The following is a 24,760-nucleotide window of genomic DNA, read 5'->3' as shown; positions in this document are numbered from 1 at the left end:
ATCTTTGCCAAAAAAATCACAGATGAGGTTGTGAAGAGTAGGATACCACTGAAAGTACTGAACAAAACAGTAACTATAAAAGTGTAGTTCCACAATTTTTAATTTGAGAGATTTTAATAACATTCATAAAGATATGTAAGGTTATGACTTCAGATAACCTAAATGACCATGAATGAAGGAGCTTATCTGGGAAATGATAAGATTTTTAATGTATAGTAACAAATCTAATTTTTATAAGTATGGGGAGGTTAAGTATTATTCTAGTTAGTAACTAATTTTAATAAAACTTTGTTAAGCTGATATCTCTATTTAGAGTGGTATGAAGTTTGAAGCAGCTGCTGACTGGCTGCCTCATTGTTTGACAGAATGATTGAAGAAACCACCTGGGCTTATTTGCTCTTCATTTCTCTTGGTTCCCTAAACTTTGAATGGGAGAGATTTAAAGTTATATTTAATTTTGATGGAATACATTATTATTGATTCTTGAAAATCACACTACCCTACTCTCACCCTCTCTACCTCTGGCTAAAAAAAAAATTAGTTTTTCTTACCTGGTTGAAATTAATCTTAGTTATTATATTGCCACTGAAAACCTAAAAAAATGAAACGTGTTTTCTGGACAAGGTGTCTACTAGATAGAATAGCAAATTTCCGTCATTTTCTCTCTTTTTTTCTCTCCTTCATTTTCAGGAAGAAGGGGGCCAAATATGTTTTAAGTCATTCTTCCAGTGGTAAAAGATTTGACTCTAAAAGACAAAAAGATTTATAAATTAAAACTATTTATAAAGCTAAAATAGCCTTATATACTTTGGAGACATTAAAGCCCCTCCTCTTAAAAAGATCTATAAAATTATATACAAGGATGAAGAATCATCTTAAATTATACTTATTTTTTGCTATTAAAACATTAATTCAGACTTAGAATTATAAAGAAACATTAAATTTTGTTTCCTACAGAGGCTAAAATAGGTTGGTACTAAGTATATTAAAGTACAGGATAGAATTTTTTCAAGGTTCAGGATGGGTTTACAAATTTTACCTTTTAAACATCTTGACAAAGGAAATTTAATAATATAAAGAAAATTGCAATTTAATTTTCCTTGTTTTTAAGTATTTTAGTTCCCTTTTATATATGAATATCATTCATATTTTGATATTTAAAATAGGTTTTTATTAATATATTTTATATCTTATTTCCTGTTTTCCCTTTGAATCTTTCCCCTCTTCACCTCCCAAAGAACCATCCCTTTACCAAAGAATTTTTATTTTTTTTGGTGGAGTAATGAGGATCAAGTGACTTGCCCAAGGTCACATAGCTAGTAAGTGTCAAGTGTTTGAGGCTGAATTTGAACTGAGGTCCTCTTGAATCCAGGGTCAGTGCTTTATATACTGCACCACCTAACTGTCCTCAAGAAGTTTTTTTTAAGAAGAAAAAGTCTCAGCAAAAATGATCGATTTATCAAAAAATCTCAGCAAAAATGATCGATTTATCAAAAAAATTTGACATTATATACAAGGTTACAGACTCTAGCCTCTGGGAGAAGTATGTTCTTATAGGTCTTCTTTGAGCTTTATTAATTTCACAACATTCTATTTTGATTGTTTTGTAGGTCTTTCCATTTAGGTTGTTGTAAACACCATGTGCATTGTTTTCCTTGCTCTACTTACTTTCTTTGCATCAGTTCATGTTTTTCCAGGTTTCTCTGTATTTATCATATTTATTGTTTATTAGAGATCAGTAATATTCCATTATATTCCACATTGTTTAGTACTTCCCAAATGATGGACATTTACTTTATTTCCAGTTTTTGCAACCACAAAAAAAGTGCTGCTATAAAAATTTTGGTGTATTGATTTTATTCTCAGACACTAGGCAGTCCATTTTATTCCCTCATGTTATAGTTGAGGAAACTTTGGCCTAGGAAGGCTGTGATTTGCTTTAAAGTCCAGAGGCAAAACTTGAACCAAATGTCTCTGACTGTAGAGCCAGTGCTCTTTCCACTGTACTGACCTCCCCCCACCCCCAACCCCTTCCTTCCATTCTTTTTTTTTTTTTTTTGCGGGGCAGTGAGGCCTAAGTGACTTGCCCAGGGTCACACAGCCAGTAAGTGTCAAGTGTCTGAGGCCGGATTTGAACTCAGGTCCTATCTACTTCGCTACCTAGCTTCCCCCATCCCCCCTCCATTTTTGAGTTGGATTAAAAATAAAATTAACTAGCAAGCATTTATTATGTCAACTATATCCTAGGGATACAAAACCAAAAATGAAACAGTTTGTGTCTCTAAGGAAATTATTTTCTATTGAGAGAAAACATATATAATGGATGCTTGGTGACCGCTTATACAAACCAGTCTGCCATATCCACTGATTGGTCCCAGGCAAACAGATCCTTCACCTTCACATCCCATCAAGCCTTCTTGCGGCCTTGTGCTCCATCCCTCCTTTCTTTCCACCCCATAAAAATCCTCCTTTTCCTAGTCACTACTCCCCTGTATATGTTGTCTTCCCTTATTAGAAGCTCTTTGAGGGCAGAGGATTTCTGGTTTTTGTTTTGTTTGTTTTTAATTTGTATACTCACTTGCTTTGCATAGTGCCTGGCCATCTGTTGGGTGCTTAATACATACTTTTTCATTCATTTAGAGGTGAGGAGAGGGCATGCATTATAGGCAGGGGACAATCTTTGCAAAGTCATGGAAATTAGAGATAATGTGTCAAGTGAGAAACAGGAAGAACGACAGTTTGAATGGACCACGGAATTAATAGAAAGAGTATAATCTAGAGTGCTGGAAAGGTAGGTTGGAGCCATGCTGTGAAGGCTTTACATGCCAAACAGATGAATTTATATATGATGACAGAGGTTATAAGGGGCCACAGGAAGTTACTGAGCAAGGAAGTGACATATTCAGACTTGTGCTTGAGGATTATCACTTTGGCAGCTGTGTGGAGATTTTGAAATTGGAGGAGGCCAATTAGGAAGCTATTGTGAGGCCAGAGCAGATGGGAAGTGGTGAGGACTCCATAAACTCTAATATTAGAGTATAGGCCATTTTTCATTGATATTTTCAAAGCTTTTTCTTTTTCTTTTCTTTCTTTTCTTTTTTTTTTTTTTTGCAGGGCAATGAGGGTTAAATGACTTGCCCAGGGTAACACAGCTAGTAAGTGTCAAGTGTTTGAGGTCAGATTTGAACTCAGGTCACACTGAATCCAGGGCCGGTGCTTTATCCACTGCACTGCCTAGCTGCCCTCATTTTTTATTTTTCAATGCAGGTTTTAGAAGGTTCAGGTTTTCTGTATGACAGTAAACAAAGACATAATAGTTTGTATACTTGTTAGTAAACTGCATTTTAAACTGGCTTTTTTCTTTAATTATACTGATTTTGTGAGGTTTTGTGGACCTGTATGAAAAGAGAATGTTAACTTTTTTTTTTTTTATTGTGAGCATTGAAGAACTGGGTTCAATTTCTGCTTTCTAATATGAACTATGTGACAGTGGGTAAGGCATCTCAGTGCTCTTAGGCAGGTAAGACTCCAGGGTACAGATGACTCATTGACCTACATTAAGGAGTTTTCTCACTGGGTATGAAATCAAGGGAAATTTATGTACATTTACCTAGGTTGTGTTGACTTACATATGTAGTATTATGAGTTGTTTAAAAAATGGAAAGTGTTTTGTTTTGCGGGGCAATGAGGGTTAAGTGACTTGCCCAGGGTCAAACAGCTAGTAAGTGTCAAGTGTCTGAGGCTGGATTTGAACTCAGGTCCTCCTGAATCTAGGGCTGGTGCTTTATCCACTGTGCCTAGGTTCCCTGAAAGGAAAGTTAAAAATTTTTTTTTTTATTTTCAGCAACAAACATTTATTTTCCAGTTACATGTAAGGGTAGTTTTCAACATTCATTTTCATAAGATTTAGAGTTCCAAATTTTTCTCCCTCCCTCTCCTCCCCCCTCCACAAGATCACAACCAGGTTATATATGTACAATCCACAAGTGTTCTTTTTATCAGTTCTTTCTATAGGGGTGCATAGTAAGCTTCCTCATTAGTTCCTTGGGATTGTCTTATATCATTGCACTGCTGAGAGTAGTTAAAGTCATTCACAATTGTTCATTGAACAATACTGCTGTCACTATGCACAATGTCCTCCCAACTCTGTTCACTTCACTATACATTGATGTTCATTAGTCTTTCCAGGTTTTTCAGAGATCATCCTGTTTGTCATTTCCTGTAGCACAAGACCATTCCACTACAATCATATAGCACAGATTTTTCCATCATTCCTCAATTGATGGACATTCCCTTGATTCTCAATTCTTAGCCTCCACCAAGAGTTGTTGTAAATATATTTTTGTACAATTTTCCACCCTTTTCTCTTTTTCATGATTACTGTTAACTGTTTCCCTTCCATCCTATTCCTTTCCCCATGATATTTATTCTATTATTCATCTTCTTTCATCCTCTCACTCTTCAAAAGGGATTTGTGGGGGCAGCTAAGTGGCGCAGTGGATAAAGCACCGGCCCTGGATTCAGGAGTTCCTGAGTTCAAATCCGGCCTCAGACACTTGATACTTACTGGCTGTGACACTTACTGGCTGTGTGACCCTGGGCAAGTCACTTAACCCCCATTGCCCCGCAAAAACCAAAACAAACCAAAACAAAAAACCCAAAATAAAAAGGATTTGCTTCTATCTGTCCCCTTCCCCACCCACTCTGCCCTTCCTTCTTTTGCCCCTCTCTCTTTATCCCCTTCCCCATCTATTTTCCTGCAGGGTTAGAAAGATTACTCCACCCAATTGAGTATGTACATTATTCCCTTGAAAGGAAAGTTTTTAAAAATACATTTTTTTTTTGTGGGACAATGAGGGTCAAGGGACTTGCCCAGGGTTACACAGCTAGTGTCAAGTGTCTGAGGCCGGATTTGAACTCAGGTCCTCCTGAATCCAGGGCCAGTGCTTTATCCACTGCGCCACCTAGTTGCCCCCAAAAATACATTGTTAAAAAAAGATAAAAGATATTTATCAGCTACAGAAGCTTGATATAATTGAGTTAATATGGATATAGAAACTGATAGAGATGCTTTGTCTTAGATAGACCTAAATATGTACATGTTGCCTCCCTGATTAAAGCAAGCTTTTTGAGGTCAGGGACTATTTCAGTTTTGTCCTCAATATTCAGCACAGTGTCTGGCCCATAGTGGGCACTTAATAAAATGTACACATATTTAGGTCTATCTGAGATACCTAGCAAAGCAGACACGAGGTCACCTTGAAAGGGAAGACATTAGTAGCTGGGGAGACCAGGAGAGGTTTCAGGCAGAAGGTGATGTTGAGTTGAATCTGAAAGAAATCAAGGGGACAGCTAGGTGGCGAGGTGGATAGAGCACTGGCCCTGGAGTCAGGAGGACCTGAGTTCAAATTTGGCCTCAGACAATTACTAGCAGTGTGACCTTGGGCAAGTCACTTAACCCCCATTGCCTCTAAGAAAGAGAAACCAAGGATTCCAAGAGGCAGAGGAGAGGAGGAATATTGTGTGCCCTATTCAGGAAAAAGGAGTACAGACAGACAGAAGATGAATATTGTGAATGAAGAATAGCAAGTAGATCAGTATGGCTGGACCATAGAGAGAATGGATGGGAGCACCGTGTAAGAGATTGGAAAGTTTGGAAGGGTTTAGGTTGAGAAGAGCTTTAAATGACAGACTGGAATAGAATTATATTTGTCCTAGAGGCAGTAGAGGGTTCTGGAGTTTGAGTAGAAGGGTGACAGGGTCAAACCTATGCTACTGCACTTTAGGAAAACTGTCTATACACACATATATATGCATGTATATGTACATATATGTGTGTGTATAATATATATGCATGTATGTTTGTGTGTTCAGTGATAATCATAGGATTGAACTGAACTGCTGCCATTGTAAGTGCTGGGTCAGCAAGATGATGGAGTTTATAAAGAAGATTCAACGTACTACATAGCATTTTGAACTACCTTTCTGAATCATAAAAAGAAATTATGTTCGTTTTTTACTGTTAAGGTAATTTCACTCTAATTATTTGAATTTGGGGGATCTACATATGATATTTATTTAGTAACTCTTTGCACCAGGATACTTAATCAAAATGACCCATTTCCTGGTTATGTCAGATAACATCGTATTCACCATTAGGTATTGTAATAGCTGGGAGTTACAAGGATGTTAGAAATGGTTAAGCCAAGAGGAATTCTTATTCTTTAATAGCCGCAGTTGGTGTGTAGAGGAAAAGTTAACTTACTCTTATCTGGCAGAAAGTTATGGAGGTAACTGTAAATACAGAAACAATAGTTATAGTCTGTCTCCTGTACTAAGGAAGTCCAGATTCATTTAGAATGCTAAGAAATAGATTTGTTATTCGGGGAAGACAGTAAGTTTAGGTTGTTGTTCTGTAAACTGTTTTTCCTGGTTGATACTAAGGGGGAAAAATCATTCCATGTTAGCATTTATTGAATCTTCCAAAGTAGTTGTAGTCTTTGAATTTTATTATTGAATAATTCCTTTTTTATATTTGACAGCTAATCTGTAAAGCATCATATAAATATTAACCGCTAGTATATAGATATGATGATCTTGAAAATAGGAAAGATGAAGCATATCCTTATCCTTAGAAAAAACCCCATGTTAGGAGAATTTAGTAATTTGGCTTTAAGCCAACAGGTTACAAATAAATGAGCACTTAATCCTTTTTGATGATGAACATAAATGGAAGAGAAATGAAGAGAAACTATTTTTTTTTATTGGGTTAGTTAGGTGTTGGAAGCCATCATAATCTTGTTGTTTAAATTCAACAAGGGGGGCAGCTAGGTGGTGCAGTGGATAAGCACTGGCCCTGGATTCAGGAGGACCTCAGTTCAAATGCAGCCTCAGACACTTGATACTTATTAGCTGTGTGACCCTGGGCAAGTCACTTAACCCTCATTGCCCTGTAATACATACATACATACATACATACATACATACAACAAGGATTTATGAAGCACCTACTATATAATAGTACTATGCTGTGTGTTAGGGGATGCAAAAACAAAAAAATGAAATATTCCCTGTCCTCAAATAACTGAAATTCTATGTAATTATAATTTCTCTTGGGATATAAAGTAAAGATGAAAATTTAAACATTGGTATGTCAAAATATCTTCTTTCCAGATATTAGAGAATTGACTCTCAAGGGAAGGGTGAGCCTGATGCATTCATTTGTAGTGAAATGCAAACATGTAGACATGTTTTTAAAAATTGTAATTGGGGGAAAAAAATTGTAATTGGAAATTTATGAGGATTCTCCAAGTGGTAAGGCTTCCTTTAATATGCAAATGTATATTGTGGGAAAAGAATGGGAATATAGTAAAGAAAATCATAGAACCTGAATCCAAGGCATGTGGAGATCAGGAATGGAGTATAGGAGTTGGAGAGGACCTTAATTGGATTTATCAAGGAATCCAAGTGTCTTGCTGTGAGAAAGAGACATAACCCAAAACTAAAAGGGGCTTTGAGAAAAAATAAAGGCAGACAGTAGTAGTGAAAAAAAGAATATCCAGGTTGTGCTAATCAAATTAGATGGGCTAGGAAATAGTAAGGTCCCCAAGACAAAGGGCAAACAAGATTAAGGCTCCAGGCTGTAATATTAGAAGAATGTTGGAGAATAGCTATGGCCTAGTGACAGGGGGAAAAAAAGGATTCCCAGGAAGTGAGCCAGAAAGATGACAGCTGAGTAGATGAAGAAGTGTCCTTGGAAAGTCATCTCTTTTTAAACAGAGGAAAATATTAGTGAAACTGGGGGCCTGATCTGTTTCCCTTCTAAATATCAGAGTAGTAAGTCATCTAGTTGGATCCCTCAATTCTACAAATGATGTAATTTTGGCTTACAGACTTTAAGTAACTTACTGAAGGTCACAAAGTAATGAAGTAGTAGATTGGACTCTAATTCAAATATTTTAAATTCATGTCCAGTCCTCCTTCTAATATACCTTACGATAACCATCCTCAAGAGTGGGAAGGAATACAGTAGGGTAAACATGCCAGGGCCTAGAAGAATGGCCTTCATCTGAGAAATTGGGACAGGGTATGTCTGGTAATCTTTTTTTTGCTTTTGTGGGGCAATTGGGGTTAAGTGACTTGCCCAGGGTCACACAGCTAGTAAGTGTTAAGTGTCTGAGGCCGGATTTGAACTCAGGTCCTCCTGAATCCAGGGCCGGTGCTCTATCCACTGCACCACTTAGCTGCCCCATGTCTGGTACTCTTAAGTGCTTTAAACAGGCTTCAGGAAAGGTTACAAGAAAAACTACTTTCAAATGTTTTTGTATCTTGAAATTTCCTTACACTACTGTAGTTTGATTATTTTTCTAAACAAATTGTGTCTAAATCTATTGGTAGGCAAGGTGAGGGGAAAAAAAGAGTAAAGCCAGAGTAGTGGAGAAGGCTGGCACCCAGAGTCTGTAAGAGACTCCATTTATTATCCTGGAGTAGGTAAGAATGAACTTTATTGACAAAACAGGGGTGTCATACTCCATTCTGGTACAATTAGTGATAGTCTGTGATGGTGTCTACTTATTCTAGAAAGCAATATTGAATTTAAAAAAAATTATTCTGAACTTAAGAAATAAAACAAGTATTTCCATAACAAAGTGGGATAGAAAAACAGAGGACTGCTCTGAAATTAGTGATAGACACTTTAAATATTTTCATGGAATAGATGACTGTGGACTAAGACTAAATTTTCTTAAACATAGAACATTTACCTTTTTTCCTTAATAAACACCACTGTGAACACCCCCTTTATAGAATCTTAGTTGTACAGAAAACTGCATTATATGGCAAAGGATATGGGTTCTAGTCTTCAGTTCTTGTTTTTTGTTTTTTATAAGGTATATAATCTTGAACAAATTATTTTCTCTCTTAGCCTGAGTTTCCTTATTTATAAAATGAAGGCTTGAACTAGAGTATTTCTGTGTTAAAACAGCCAAAAATACCATATCAGAAATCTCAGTTAACTGAATTGTAGTTTACTTAAGTATTTTTAAGTGTCTGTTGGGTATATAGATTAGTTGACGAAACCAAAAATATACCAGTTTTTATTTTATTTTAAGAGTAAACTGGGGGCGGCTAGGTGGTGCAGTGGATAGAGCACCGGCCCTGGAGTCAGGAGTACTTGAGTTCAAATCCAGCCTCAGACACTTAACATGTACTAGCTGCGTGACCCTGGGCAAGTCACTTAACCCCAATTGCCTCAACTAAAAAAACAAACAAACAAACAACAAGAGTAAACTGAACCCAAAATGGCTTGGTTATTATAAACATTTCATTTTTGTGGGCATTTGAGGTGTGATTTACATATAAATCATAAGCAGTACTATCACATTTACCATCTTGGTATCTCTCCATGGTGCTAGAGTCAATCCCAATATTCCCCAGATGCTCAGTGCAGTATATAATCTCCTTTTTTTTTTTTTTTTTTTTTTGTCTTCCCCTCCCCTTCTGCTACAATACCATTTCTCAGACCTGGCATCCATGAACAAAACTTCTTTTCAGGGGAAAAAATGATCAGTGCTTGTTTCTCAAGATAGGTGGATAGGAAACACAACTTTTATAGACCACAGGTCAGAGGATCATACCTTTAGAGCTGGAAGGATCCTTAGAGACTATTGAGTTCAACTCTTCTCCAACACTAACCTCTCTTCCTCCCCTACCCCCAGTTCAGTAAGGGATGTGCAAAGACAGATCTTCTAATTATACTGTTAGTCAAGCTGTGATGGGGTCTACTTATTCTAGAAAGCAATATTGAATTAAAAAAAATTTATTCTGAACTTAAGAAATAAAACAAGTATTTCCATAACAAAGTGGGATAGAAAAACAGAGGACTGCTCTGAGATTCCCAATCCATAAAAATCTCACAATCAGATGCAGAAAAGCATAAATAGTAAACATATCCTTTTCAGATCGTAATGCAATAAAATTATATTCAATAATGGACAATTGAAAGAGATTAAAAATCAATTGGAAATTAAATAATTTGATCCTAAAAAACAAGTGGGTCAAAGAACAAATCATAGAAACAGTCAATGATTTCATTGAAGAAATTGACAATGATGAGATAACATATCAAAATTTATGGGATGCAGCCAAAGTGGTACTTAGGGGAAAATTTATATCCCTATCTGCTTACATCAGTAAAATAGAGAAAAAGCAGATTAATGTATTGGACATGCAACTAAAAAAACTAGAAAATGAACAAATTAAAAACTCCAAACTAAACTCCAAATTGGAAATCTTGAAAATCAAAGGAGAGATTAGTAAAATTGAAAGTAAGAAAACCAATGAATTAATTTAAAAAAACCACTAAAATAGACAAACCACTGGTAAATTTGATCAAAAAAGGAAAGAAGAGATTGCCAATCTATTATGTACAAGTTGCTATTCTTTTCAAATATACCACCCAGTTATGATGCAACTTTCTTTCCCCCCACCCCTTCCCAGCCCAAATTTAAAGATGATTAGATATAAATCTGTATGTGTATGTGTGAGTTTTTTCTGTATTGGAGCAGCTTCTTCCTTCATAGAATCTTTGCAGTAAATTTGGGTATTTGTTTTTTTTTGGGGGTGGGGGGCTGGGCAGTGAGGGTTAAATGACTTACCCAAGGTCACACAGCTTGTAAGTGTCACCTGTCTGAGTCTGGATTTGAACTCAGGTACTCCTGACTCCAGGGCTGGTGCTTTATCCACTGCACCACCTAGCTGCCCCTAAATCTGGGTATTTGTAAGAGAATAACTTGGTTGCTCAAAGTTTTTCTTAAAACAATACTGATGTTACTATATAGAATGTTCTCTTCCTTCTGCTCATTTTGCTCTTCATTATTCTGTGGAGCTCTTGCCGTGCTTTTCTGAAATCATTGAGCTCATCATTTCTTATAGCAGAGTAACATTCCATCATGAACATGTACCACAGTTTTGTTTAGCCATTCCCCAATTGATGGGTATCTCTGTGATTTCCAGTCACCACAAAGAGAGCAGCTATAAATATTTTAGAACATGTAGGTTCTTTTCCTTTTCCCCTAATTATCCTGGGAAACAATACTAAGAGTGGTATTGCTGGGTCAAAGGATATAGGCAATTTAATAATTCTTTGGGCATAATTCCAAATCTTTCTTCAAAATGGTTGGATCAGTTCACAGATTCACCAACAATGAATTATGGACCCAGTTTTTCCATATCCCCGCTAACATTTGTCACTTCCCCCTTCTATCATTTTAGCCAATCTGATAGGTATAAAATGATATCTCAAGGTTGTTGTAATTTGCATTTCTCAAATCAGTAATGATTTAGAGCATTTTTCACATAGCTATAGTTTTGATTTCTTCATCTGAAAATTGCCTTTTCATATCCTTTAACCATTTATTAATTGGGGAATGACTCACATTCGTATAGATTTGACATAATTCTTTATATATTTGAGATATGAGACCTTTATCTGAGGAACTGTCTATACATTTTTTTTTCTGTTTTCCTGTTTACCTTCTGATCTTGGCTACATTTTTTTTATTTGTACAAAATCTTTTAAATTTAATGTGACTGGGGGCAGCTAGGTGGCAGAATGGATAAAGCACCAGCCCTGGATTCAGGAGGACCTAAGTTCAAATCTGGCCTCATTCACTTGACACTTACTAGCTGTGTGACCCTGGGCAAGTCACTTAACCCTCATTGCCTGGCAAAAAAACCAAAAACAAACAAAAAATTTAATGTGACCCAACATCTCTCAATGCTCTCTCTCTATTTCTTGTTTGTTTATAAATTGTTCACCTATCCATAAGCCTGATAGGTAATATGTTGTTCTTCAAATTTTCTTGTAATATCTCCCTTTATATCCATATCCATTTTGACCTTATCTTGGTGAATGGTGGAAGATATTGATCTATGCCCAGTTTCTGCCAGACTGCTTTTTAGCTTTCCCAACAATTTTTCTTTTCTTTTTTCTTTCTTTCTTTTTTTCTTGTGGGGCAGTGAAGGTTAAGTGCCCAGGGTCACTCAGCTAGTAAGTATCAAGTGTCTGAGGCTGGATTTGAACTCAGGTCCTTCTAAATCCAGGGCCAGTACTTTATCCATTGCGCCACCTAGCTGCCCCCTTTCCCAACAATTTTTACCAAATAATGTACCAACATATTTATAATCGTTTCTTCCCCCCCCCCCGCCCTTTCTCCTTTTTGGGGGTCATAGCAAAGAACTAAAAACAAAGTAGATGCCCATTGATTGGGAATGCTAACTGTGGTACATAAATGTAATGGAATGCTACTGTGCTATAAGAAACTGTGAACATGAAGAATACAGAGAAACATACAAATGGATGCAAAGTAAAGTTCAGTAGAACCAGAAAAACAATATCAACAATGACTTTTAAGAATTAAATAGAATAGGGGCAGCTAGGTGGCACAGTGGATAAAGCACCGGTCCTGGATTCAGGAGGACCTGGGTTCAAATCTGGTCTCAGACACTTGACACTTACTAGCTGTGTGACCTTGGGCAAGTCACTTAACCCTCATTGCCCTGCAAAAAACAAACAAACAAACAAACAAAAAAGAATTAAATAGAATAGAAAACTTCAATTAAATGCTTTGTAATTATTATGACCAAACTTGGCATTGAAGATATGATTAAAAAAAATGTATCTTTCTTTGTAGAAATAAAGGACATTAGGTGTAGAATATGGCTTACGTTGTCGTATTTGGGTGATTTGTTGGGCTAGCTTTGATGAACTTTTTTTTCTTTAAAAAATTTTTTCTTCTAAGACATGTTTCTCTGAGAAGGTGAGAGGGAAGGGATATATATTTGGAAATGAGAGTGATGTAAACAGTATATAGCAATTAAAACAACAACTGTTCTAGAGCCTCTCTGTTACCTCTAGGATACAATTCGAATTCTCAAACTCTTCTGATATTTCAAGCCCTTTATAACTTGGCTCCAGCCTCAGTATATATTACTTCCCTTCATGCACTGTATAGAACAGTGAAACTCATTTTCCTGCTGTTTCTTGTAGTGTTACATCTCCTGTTTTTATGCTTTTCCTAGGCTTTCTCCTCTTTCTAAAATGATTCCCTCTTTATTTCTACTTGTTAGAATCACTTAGTTTCCTTCGAAGTTCATCTCAAATGCTACTTCCTGCATGAGGCCTTTCCTGAGCTCCTTGAGGACAGGGAGTGTCTTTTTCTTCTTTTTGTAACCCTGGGGTTTAGCACTGTGCTCCACCATGTTAATCTTTCATTCTGTTCTGGAAGAGGACCATGTGATTTCAGGAGGTGATGTCATGACTTGGAGTGAATTGGATTTTAAGTGAGGCCAGGCTGTGCACAGTCACCAGTCTTACTGTCATCTCCAGAGCCATCTGGGTTCAGTGGCAAGATCAGGCTATGTGGAAATGGGGCCTTCCCCTGCTCCCCCGCTCTGTAGGCATGCTTAATACTTATGGACTGAGTGACCCCACCTTGAGCTGCTCTACTTTATTCTAGTTTTTTGTTTTTTTTTTTGTTTTTTTTAATGGGATCTGTGATTGCCCTGTTATGGACCCAGGGTACTTCAGAAATTTTCTAGGGGAAACTTGAGAAACTAAACCAAAGGACAGACACACCTAAAGAGATTAGCAGCACCCAATCCGGACTGAGATAACTCCTGGACCACCACCCTTCATTCCAGTCTCCCCCCCCCACCCCTTGAGGAGATAACCCTTTTAGGTGTGGCTACTGCCAAAAGTGGCTTGAGGAGACAGAAAAACCGCCCTTCACCAGACTGCTTTCAACTCACCACCCAGTAAGGGAACTTTCCAGTCAGATGATCACCTCTTGGGACCACCATTGGTCCTCTACTCCTACTCGAGGAGAAAGGTATTTCAGAGAGCATGTCCCTGTGCCATGCCTTCTCCCCATGAGAAGAAGTCTTGGTTTCCTTTCCCTAGTGCCTAAATAAAACATTATTTTATTCTAATTGGATTTGTGTGCAAGAGGGTGTAATTCTTTAAAGAGGAATTCCTAAGAACCCCTACCCCAAACCCTCATCAATTTCCCCCATAACAAGACCTCTTGGTGAGAAATTCTCTCTACTAATGCAGTCCAGCTATTGCTCTGCAACTTTGAATTTTAGAGAATTACCTAGTACATTGGGAGGTTAAGTGACTTGTTTAGGGTCACACTGTCAGTATGTGTCAGAAACCGGATTTGAGCACAGTTCTACTTGAATCCTGGGGTTAACTCTATATCCACTATACCATGCTTCCTCCCTCCCCAAATTACCTTGTATTTGTTTTGCTATTTGTAGTTGTTATATACACATGAAGGTAGGTATTGTTTTGCTATTTGTAGGTATTTGTTTTGCTATTTGTAGTTGTTATATACACATGAAGGTAGGTATTGTTTATTTTTGTCTTTGTATCCTAGCATCTAGTTTAGTGCATGTCACACAGTAGGTACTTAAATTATTTTTTATTGATTTCCTGGTATACTGACTGTGTGGAGGGGAATATAATAAATGGTGGCACTGATACAAATATGGTTATCCCTTCCATATTGCAGCTTTTCCCATTGTGGTTTTGCCATCTGCATAAGAAATTAAATTGGAATTTTGGGGGGAGTTTTGTGGAAGCTGCAGACATTACAGAAAAAAGTTTAGAAACTCAGAAATGCATAAAATGGATGTATAGTATTGTATAACATCAACATATTTTATCTTTCAATACCATAATAATTAAGATTTCTCAGGTCAAAAATTTTATGTGAATTTTCCTGATGGGGGGGTTTGCTATGCCACGCCCCAACCCCTTTGATGTGGAAGGATAACTGTAGTGAAGTTAGAAAAAAGGAGTAGGTTTGAAGTTCAGGTGGGAGCATGTTGAGTACATGGTTCCAGTAGGACATCTAGGTAAAGATATCTTTTAAGCATTTAGAAGTGTGCATATGGGACCTCTAGAAAGGGGGGAGGATCAGGAATTGACCCTTGAATAATGCTTCATGTAAGGAGTCTTTGGGTAGATGGGGAAATCAGTAAAGCAGATGAAAAAAGTTTGGAGAACTAAGAGGGTGGGGCTTTTGCATTTAAAAGAGGAAAGTGGTGGGAGGAGATGTTAGTGTCAATATTATCCTGAGGTGAAGGGTAATGAAGAGGCCTTTCTATTTGAAAGTAGGCTACCGGGGCAGCTAGGTGACACAGTAGATAGAGCACCAGCCCTGGAGTCAGGAGGATCTGAGTTCAAATCCAGCCTCAGACACTTGACACTTACTACCCTGGGCAAGTCACTTAACCCCAATTGCCTCACCCCCCCCCCAAAAAAAAAAGAAAGAAAGTAGGCTACCCAGATTTGGTAAATAGGAGATGACCTTTGAGACAGCCACTTAGTAGAGTGATTGGGAGATAGGCATCAGATTGCAGAGAGGTTTAGGACAGTTGGAAGGTGGTGAAGTGGAGAGAGTGCCAGGCATGGAGTCAGGAAGACTCTTCTTCATGAATTCAAATCCAGCTTCAGACCCTTACTAGCCATGTGACCCTGGGCAAGTCACTTAACTTCAGTTCCTCATCTAAAATGACTTGGAGGAGAAAATGGCAAACCACTCCAAGAATCCTTGCCAAGAAAACCCCAAGTGGGGTCATGAAGAGTCAGACCCAATTGAAAAAAAACTTATTCAACATGGAAGTGAAGAAGTTGAGGCCTAAGGATGAAGACTACTTTTTTCAGAATTGGCAGTGAAAGGAGAGGGGAGAGTGGTTGGTAGCTAAAGGAAGTTGAAGGATTGAGGGGAAATTTTATTTTTTAGGATTGGAGAAATTTGAGCATGTTTATACTAAGCCTGTGACATGGAAACTATAGTCAGCTAGAGAGGGAAATGTCTGTAGCAAGCTATTGGATCTAGGAATTGAAAAGGAATGGGATCAAGGGTTCAAGTAAAGGTATTAGCTTGAGCAAGGGGAAAGGATTCCTTTTCTTTTGTGACTACGGAAGGAAAAGAGGTTGGGTGATGCTCCTGAGAGGTTTAGCAGAACTGAAGTGAAGGTACTTCTGTCCTATGGATGAAGTCTTAATGAAGTGGGAAGCTTAGAGATTTTTGGCAAATTTTAGGGGTGTGAGTCTAGTTATGGGTTTCAGTTCAGTAAAGTTCACTTCAATTCTTAAAGGGGAAGCAGTCTGATATTAAAGACACTTTATCTCTAAGGAAGTTTAGAGTTTTCATGGCATTTATATATAAGATCTGAGAATAATTAGAATGAATTGATTCATTGGTTCTTAATATTATAAAATAGCTATTATAAAACAATTATTTCAATTTTTCACCGCCATCCTGGTGCAGGCCCTTATCACCTCATGCCTGGATTCTTGAAATAGCCTGCTAGTCAGTCTTCTTGCCTCAAGTCTCTCCCCATTTCAGTTCATCCTCCATTCAGCCACCAAAGTGATTTTCCTAAAGCACCCTTCCTCTCCTATGGTCTTTAAGGGGGGCAGCTAGGTGGCACAGTGGATAAAGCACTGCCCCTGGATTCAGGAGGACCTGAGTTCAAATGTGGCCTGGGACACTTGACACTTAACTGGCTGTGTGACCCTGGGCAAGTCACTTAACCCTCATTGCCCTCCCCCCCCCCCCCCCCAAAGATCAAATACAAAGTCCACTGGTGTTCAAAACCCTTCATAACCTAGTTCCCTCCTATTTTATATTCTTACACTTACTCTTTGATCCAGTGAAACTGATGAAGATATATCCTCTCTCCTTTCCAAGAAGTTTCTCAAATTCCGAGGAATACTCTTTCACCTTAATCTACTGCCTTCCTTGCTTTCCTTTAAGTCCCAACTAAAATCCCATCTTCTATAAGAAGTTTTTTCCAACTTTTAATTTTAGTGCCTTCCCTCTCTTATTTACTATTTATCCTACATAAAGCTTGTTTGGACATCTATGTTTGCATGTTGTCTCCCTCATTCAATTTTGAGCACCTTGAGGACAAGGACTGCCCTTAGCACATTTGGAACATAGTGGGTGCTTCATAAATGTTTACTGAGATAGAAAAGGATAGAATTAGATTTAATGTTTATATACAAGCTTTTTACTCTATTACCCAACCAGGATTTTTGTAATTTTACTTCTTTTACAAAAAGCTTTTCTTTTTGAAAGATATTGTCAATTTACTTAGATTTTTTTTTTTTTTGGTGAGGCAATTGGGGTTAAGTGACTTGACCAGGGTCACACAGCTAGTAAGTATTAAGTGACCGAAGTTGGATTTGAACTTAGGCCCTCCTGTATCCAGATTTTTCTGTTTTAAAAAAAATATTTAAAATATGAAATAGGTATTTAATTTTGAGGTCATACACATAACTGTAGTCTATATAGCTTGATACAGTTTTTAAAAGCATGTTCAGAGGAAGTTTCCAGAAATTAGGTGGAGTTAAAAATAGTGTACAGTTGAGTTGGAGAAAGTAAGAAAAAAAACATTAGCATGTCCTGCAGTGTGACTTTGTTAGACTCTTAATTACTATTACATCTCTTTCCAAGTCTTTCTAAACAAGGAAATAGACTTAATAGGATTTATCTTGTATGGGTATACATTTGACCTGAGATGTAGATGACTTTGATGGTCCTTTGAAGCAAAGTCTGAAAATGGAGAATCATTTCTATGAGATGCCAAGAGAGCAGATGGCAACAATTTAAAGTAAAAGTATTTCAGAATATTCTCGTGGAATAAGATCTATATCATGTTAGTTCTTGGCATTATATTCATATCTTTTGTCTTCCACATCTCCTTAATTTCTGAATATCCCTTCTGCCTCAAATCCAGAGAGTTATCCCTTTTGACAAAAGATAAAAAGATGTCTGGGGAGAGGAGGAAGGAGGGGGGTTGGAGAAAAGTGGAGCAGTTCAGTACAATTAACTAGTTCATCAACTGAGTCTGACAGTATATGTAAAAGAAGGGAGGGACATGTCTTTTTTCTCTCTTCTCTAAGGCCGAGCATCATTAGATAGTTTTCAACTTTTTCTTTTGGTTCCTTCTGTTTATATTGTTGTAGTCAATGTGTTTTCCTTGTTCTACTTACTTCACATTTATCACTTCATATGTCTTTTTTGTGTTTCTTTTGAAATCTTCATAGTCATTGTTTCTTTCAGTGCAGTAGAATTCTGTTACAATGCAGTTCTTAACCTGGGGTCTATAGATTCCCAAAGAGTCTGTGGAAAGATTACAGGGAGATTTGTAAACTTGGACAGGAAAAAAAATTCCATCTTTATTTCAGTATAAATGGTTTCCTTTATAACCTATGTATTTTAGTTTTTTTGTTTGTTTGTTTTTGTGCTGGGCAATGAGGGTTAAGTGACTTGCCCAGGGTCATACAGTTAATAAGTGTCAAGTGTCTGAGGTCAGATTTGAACTCAGTTCCTCCTGAATCCAGAGCTGGTGCTTTATCCACTGGGCCACTTAGCTGCCCCCTATTTTATGTATTTTAAAACATTGTTCTGTAAAAAAGATCAACAAGCTTCATTAGACTGCCCAAGGGGCTCATGAAACAAAACAAGTTAAGAACCCTTCTGTATTACATCATGTCCATTATGTGTTTAGCCATTTCCCAATTGATGGGCCTCTACTTTGTTTCTAGTTCTTTATCACCAAAGTACTACTGTGAATATTTTGGTCTATAGAACTCACTGCCTTCTAAGGAGGCCCACTTCACTTTTGGATAACTTTAATAGTCAGGAAGTTTCCCTTATATATGAATGAGAGTCATTGTGGGAGAGGAGATTGGTCTTATAGTTAGGAAGCTTTGGGTTCAAGTTCTGCTTCTGACACAGTGACTCTGTGACCTTGAGGACATCTTTCAATTCCCTAGGCTACTTTCTAAGACAATGTTGTACAACTGTTGAACTGCCTTGTTAGAAGGGCTTTCACAGGCTCAGACTCCTTTCCCCTTCTCCTTGGGAACCTAATTGAAATGTGCCTCTCTGCAACTTCTACCCATTGCTCTTTAAATGTATGTATGTATGTACGTACGTATGTACGTACATACATATGTGTGTGCATGTGTGCATATATTTCCCCAATGACATGTAAAAAATTTTAACATTCTCTTTTTCAAATTTTGTGTTCCAAATTTTCTCCCTCCTTCCTTTCCTGCCCCCTTCCCCATTGATGAGGCAAGCAGTTTGACATAGGTTGTCTTTGTGCAATCATACAAAACATTTCCATAGAAGACATGCTGTGAAAGAAAACACAGACAAAATAATCCAAGAAAAAGAAAGTAAAGAAAAGATACACTTTGACGATCTGCATTCAGACTCCATCAGTTCTTTCTCTGGAGATGGATAGCATTTTTCATCAGAAGTCCTTCAGAATTTTCTCAGATCATTGTATTGCTGAGAATAGCTAAATTATTCACAGTTGATCATCATATGATATTGCTGTTACTGTATACAATGTTTTCCTGATTCTGCTCATTTCACTTTGCATCAGTTCATCTAAGTCCAGGTTTTTCTGAGAGCATCTCGCTCACCATTTCTTATAGTACAATAGTATTCCATCACAATCATGTACAACAACTTGTTTATCCATTCTCCAATTGATGGATATCTCCTTAATTTCCAATTCTTTGCCACCACTAAAAGAGCTGCTATAAATATTTTTCAACATATAGGTCCTTTTCCTTTTTTTAATCTCTTTGGGACACAGAATTTGTAATGGTATTGCTTAGTCAAAAGGTATGCATGGTTTTATAGCCTTTTAGGAATGGTTCCCGATCCAGAATCTATACATCGCTCTTGAGTCTGACCTTTGAGACCAGTTTACACTCCTCTTCCACACAAAGGAGCTTCAAATACTTGAAAACAGTTGTTCAAAGCATTTCTTCTTTAGGCTAAATCTCTCTAGTTCCTGCAGCAGGTCCTATTATGTTATTGTCTGGTACCTTTCCCATCCTAGTCACCCTTCCCTATATATGTTCCAGTTTGTCATTGACCTCCCTAAAATATGGCTCACAGAACTGAACACAGTACTCTAGATGTGGTCTGACCAGGGATATTACAACAAAGCTATGCCTCAGTGAAGGCCAAAATGGCATTAGCTTTTTTTGTTTTGTCATGTCATATTATTAACTCCTATTGTATTTGAAGTCTGTTAAGTTTGCTGGAGCTTATACACAGATCTGTTGTCTAGCACTGTTCCATATCCTATTCTTGTGTAGTTTATCACTAATCCCAGAGTTTTATATTTATTTATTCCATTAAATTTCATCATATTAGATTTATCCCTTTTTTTTTAAGCTTACCAAGGTCTTTTTGGATCTTGACTCTGTTATTCAGTTTTTTAACTTCCCCTTGAGGTTTTGTTATCTTTAAATTTAAGAAACATGTAATTTATGCCTTTATCCAAATCACTGATAAAATGTTGATTAGATCCTTCTGGTACTCTATTGGAGACCTCTTTCCAACTTGCTAGTTAAAGCTCTTTTGATCACAACTTTCTATGTCTGTTCATTCAACCTGTTTAAGTTCACTTTACTTTGCTATCTTTTGGTCCACTTCTCCATTTTATTTACGAAGAGAGGATAAGCATGAGAGACTGTTAAATTCTTGCTAAAATCCATGTATACAACATATATGGCATTTCCCTGATCTACTAGTTTAGTAACCCTGTCAAAAAAATTAGGTTAGTTGGATGTGACCTTTTCTTGATTAATTTATATTGGGTCTTAGTGAATGCTGATTCCACTTCTAAATATTTACTACATTTTTTATTTATTCTAAATATTTATTAAATTTAAATTTATTAAATCTAAATATTTATTACTTTTTTTAATACATTCTTTAATTTCCTCCAGGAGTCATTCAAGCTCACTCATCTGTAATTTGAAAAATTCACCTTCTTTTTTTTTTAAAAATTGACATTTGCCTGTCTTCATTTCTAGAACTCCTTTTCCAGTTTTCATACTTTTTATAAGATCACCACCAGCAGCTTAACTATCAGAGCTAGAGTTCAGTTGGATTACTCTGCTTTTGAAAGATATTAATTTACTTGGATGTGTGTAGTATATGTGTGTTTAAACAGAAATATGGTGTTTGTATAGACCTAGTTATTTGAACTCAATCGAAGTCAACTAGATACTATTCCCATCTTTTAACCTTCCAGTTAATTAACCCTTTTTGTTCTACTCTACCCCTTCTGATTATTGTTTTTCTTTGTAGAAGTAAAATGAGAGCCTATCATCATCTGTTATCATTCATCCCTTCTGAAGAACAGTCCCATCCTTTCATTGATGTTACTCTTGCCTCCAACATAGTTTTTTTTGTTTTTGTTTTTGCAAGGCAATGGGGGTTAAGTGACTTGCCCAGGGTCACACAGCTAGTTAAGTGTCAGGTGTCCTAGGCCGGATTTGAACTCGGGTCCTCCTGAATCCAAGGCCAGTGCTTTATCCACTGCGCCACCTAGCTGCCCCCTCCAACATAGTTTTTTTTTTTTTTTTTTTTGTGTGAGGCAACTGGGGTTAAGTGACTTGCCCGGGTCACACAGCTAGTAAGTGTTAAGTGTCTGAGGCCGGATTTGAACCCAGGTACTCCTGACTCCAGGGCCGGTGCTCTATCCACTGTGCCACCTAGCTGCCCCCCAACATAGTTTTTTAAAAGCCTTTTTGGTTATTTTTAGCATTTATTACTAGCTTCTGCTTCTTCTGCCCTCCAGACACACCATTATCATTTTCAGTTACAGCTTTTACTTCCATTTTCTCTTCTTGTCCTTTAAAAATCTAAACTGATCAATGAATTCTTTGGGTATTCATATAGATCTCTTTCTACCGCTCTTACTTCATTGAAATTATTAAAATAGCACTCTTCAGAACATCCAATCTTTCTTATGCCAGCTTTCTCTTAGAAATTTTATGTTCTGGGATCCTATTCATCTGAACTCTGAAATTGACTATACTGAAATCTTAGGTATGTGTCAGATCGTGCCTGGTTTTCTCCTCCTTATCTGGCATGAACTTTCTAGGACAGATTAGTCTTTTCCTCCTAAAGTTCCTATCATTTCTGCATTGACAATTTCTCCTTATTGATCAGAATCCAGTCCAGAATAGTAGTTCTTGTTTTATACTTTCTTGACCTTTGGAAGAATAAAATGATCATTAAGGCAAGTCAAGAATTAATCAGCTGCTCTACTAGTAGAAAAGGGAGTGTTCCAGAAGATGTTTGCACAATTGAAATTCCCTATCTTTACTCTCTCATGCCTTCGTGCCAGGTTTTGATCAGTTTCCTGGACCATTTTCTTCTTTTCTTTAGATGGTCCCATCATAAAAATACTTATTACTCCTTCCATTGGTCCTCATTCAAATGATCCCCACTATGTTTTCCCTCTCTAGTTTGTGCATATTCCCATGAATGTGTTATCTTGATATTTAATGTAATTATTCTACCACTTCTATCAGCTCCTTTTGTATAAGGCATGCTTCAACATAGTTATATTCTAGTCACATATTATCAAATTTTTAAGAACAAATTTACCTCGTGTTACCATAGTTAACTTTGTTTATTGTTAGCCTACATATCTAATACTATGATATTCATTCCTGCCCTTCTTTTTGGATAATCTTGTATCATATTTGGCTTAATGAATTTTTATGAATTTTATCCCTTCCTCAACATTTTCAATTTGATTTATTTTTGGTCTGCTCATGTCTACAGGCAATTAAAAAAAAAAACTTTTAAAAAATAGATTTTAACTCTCCCTCTGAGAGAGCTATCTCTTTTAAAAAATAAAAGGAGGAAGGAGAAAATTGAGCGAAACAGATCAATTCTTAGGAAAATAAAATCTAATGTTATATTCAGTGTTCTATGCCTGTGGACTAGAACCTCTACAAAGGTTAGCAGGGGGATATATCTTCTCATATCTCTTTGCTGGGGACAAGCTTAGTCTCTACAATTTCACAATATTCAATATCGATTGTTTTGTGGTTCTTTCCATCTACATTGTAGTAATTGTATAATATTGGGGTTTTTTTTAACTTTTTGTTTGATTTTGTCATTTCATATGTCTTTCCATTTATAGCACAGTAATATTCCATTACATTCATTTGCCACAATGTGTTTATTTGTTTAATTGGTGGACATCTACATTGCTTCCAGTTCTTTGCTACTACTAAAAATACTATTATAGTTCACATATATATTGGTGGATATGGAGCTTTTCTCATTAGAACAGATGCCTTATCATGAAATCTTTGGGTTAAAAGATATGACCATTTTAGTCCCTTTATTGACATCTTTCCACGTTGCTTTCCAGAATGAATAGATTTCCAGTTCCATCAGCATCGCATTGGTATTTCTGTCTAGAGGCAGGTTGGGGGCAAAGTGGGCCTGGAATCAGGAAGACCTGAGTTCAGATTTGCCCTCAGACACTAGCTGTGTCTGAATTGGACTTTTACAAATGGGCAAGAATTCAACAAAAGCAGAAAGATGCCACCTCTTCCACAAAACCTGCCCTCTGTTGGTAATATCCTTTTCTCTCTTAAGCTTATCTAAACTTGCTATCTCCTCTAGGACCTACCCAAGGGCCCTGTACTTACTAAGTGCTTAGTGTACTAAGTATATTAATCCTGACAGAAAAGAAAACAAGGTTAGTTTGTCGTGGCATTTATAATAAAGGCATGCTGGCCTCTTAAGCATCAGCTTTTCTCTAAGTGATCACAAAAACAATGAGCCATTCTAGAATCTTGCCAGGAATTGACTTCATGTTTATTGGCCAGTAGTTTGATAGGCTCATAGATAGAGCTGGAAGGGACCCTGAGGCCATCTACTCTAACTCCCTCATTATTTATTTATTTGGTGAGGCAGTTGGGGTTAAGTGACTTGCCTAGGGTCACACAGCTAGTAATTGTTAAGTGTCTGAGGCCGGATTAATTTCCTCATTTTACAGATGAGGAAATGGGGTTAAAGGATTTGCTCAAGGCCACCTAAGTATAGTGCTGTGGGATTGAACCCAGGGTCCTCTGACATCAGACCTAGATTTTAACACTCAACACTTGTGATTCATGAAAGATTACTGACCTGTAAATGATTTCATTACCTTGGTTTGTACTTACACTGGACCAGGAAATCTTATACTCATTAATGGTAATTAGACACTTATTATCTCCTTAGGTTTTTTTGAATTCTAATTCCCCCTTTTTTGGGGTGGAGCAATGAGGGTTAAGTGAGTCACACAGCTAGTAAATTTTAAGCGTCTGTGGTTGAATTTGAACTCAGGTCCTCCTGAATCCAGGGCCGGTGCCACCTAGCTGCTCTGTCTCCCTAATTCCCTATTAATCACTTTTATAATTTACAGTCTGAAGATCATTCTCCTTTGTAGAAAAAGCAACAGCAAAATAGGAATTCAGTAGTTCTTCCCTCTTATCCTTCTATAACAAGTATAACTTCTCCCTTTCATATTCATCTTGACCAAGTATAGCTAAAGAAATCCTTTTTTATTGTCATCTTGGGCAATTACTGCAAGGCTTGACTTTTTCTGGCTTCCTGGAATAACGTAAAGGATCTTGCCAACCTTTAATATTCATCTTCATGCCTACTTCCATGTTTTATACTGTCCATCAAAAGTCCTAGTACCTTTGATGAGCTCTGTTTAGTTACATTGTTCTCTTTAGACATCTCCTTTTCTTTGTCATCAGAATTCTGGAGAACTGCTCAGTCAATCAACAAACATGTATAACATATATGTTGGACACTAAGTGTTAAATGTTGGGGATACAAAGAACATT

At 37.1% G+C, this 24,760-nt stretch overlaps 1 protein-coding gene across 1 annotated transcript in view; it reads left to right on the top strand.

Annotated features, from left to right (window-relative positions):
- Positions 1-24,760, top strand: part of VCPIP1 (valosin containing protein interacting protein 1) — a 44,518-nt gene that overhangs the window by 12,595 nt on the left and 7,163 nt on the right.

Source organism: Dromiciops gliroides, chromosome 1, assembly GCF_019393635.1.
Source record: "Dromiciops gliroides isolate mDroGli1 chromosome 1, mDroGli1.pri, whole genome shotgun sequence".
Taxonomy (NCBI): Eukaryota; Metazoa; Chordata; class Mammalia; order Microbiotheria; family Microbiotheriidae; genus Dromiciops; species Dromiciops gliroides.
Note: the sequence above shows the minus strand (reverse complement) of the source record. Positions and strands in the feature narration are given on the sequence as shown.